Consider the following 1,190-nt stretch of genomic DNA (forward strand, 5'->3'; position numbering starts at 1 on the left):
AGAATTAGAAGGTATTAAAATGCTAGCGCTAGCTAGCTAAAGAGAATGACATGGTATTAATATATGGGCCAGAGGCAGGCACACTCAAAATTTCTTTAGGAATTTTCTAGTTATAGTTATAGTATTAGTTATAACTGACGTTTAATACTCAATACCGTGGTATAACATTTTATATAACTGTAACTTGACTACAGAATTTGATTAAGCCAATACCTTCATTTGTATATTTTGGTATTCAGTTGTGGAGTAAGGAACCTTTTCCACATTGCATGACTGTGACACATTCTGTTTTTAAACATTTCATTGAGTTATTCAAATCAAAAACTTCATCTTGGCTGCATCATTAAGATCTGTTATGCATTATCTAACACTAAGACTGCCAACATTCTAGCACCCCCTGACGGCAGTGCAATAGCCTGACAGTCATATGTCATTTCATTGCTCATGTCCACAAGCAGTACTCTACACAAACTAAGCACATCTGCATCACCATGCTCTATGTCCAGTTGTCCCGCAGGCTAGCTGTTGACAGAAGAGCTAAATTTAAGAACAATATTCTGTCAAAATCAGCAGGGGGAGGCTGTTTGCAGTTTGCTGAGTGGCTGAAGACATCACAATTCATCTACAAGTTTGTGTTCTGCTTGTTCAAGAGGTGTTTGATAAATTGATCATACTATCTCCCTTTCGTTACACTTATGAGCGTTGTAGGGTCAAAGGGGACCTTTAAACATGAACTTGTTCATTTTGTGTGGTTTAACTGGACTTTTATTGTGACGGGTTTTCCTGTCACCTCATCCGTCCCTTCCTGTGACTGTAACTTGAGACTACTTAATGTCCAGGTGATAAAACTCCTGGCATGCCCTTATTCTTCTCTGTCCACTCTGCTCTCGGACCTCAAGTTAGCTAATGTAAGCTAACTAGTTAGCTAATTTAGATCAAGGAATCAAGCACCCCCTACATGACACTGTGGGGTCCCTGAGTAGCTCCTTCAGCAGCAGACTGTTACACCCACGGTGTAAGAAGGAGAGTTTTTTTTCATCCCTGCTGTGTCAGACTCTACAACACCTGATCAATTTTGTAGTTTCTGTTCTTCAAATTACCAACATACCATAGCTTTACCACTTTACCATACTTTTTTATATCTGTATTTATTTATTTCACGTAACATGCTGCTGTGACAAGGGAATTTC

Source organism: Morone saxatilis, unplaced genomic scaffold (genome assembly GCF_004916995.1).
Source record: "Morone saxatilis isolate NCDOM2014 unplaced genomic scaffold, NCSU_SB_2.0 Contig0, whole genome shotgun sequence".
NCBI classification, from domain to species: Eukaryota; Metazoa; Chordata; class Actinopteri; family Moronidae; genus Morone; species Morone saxatilis.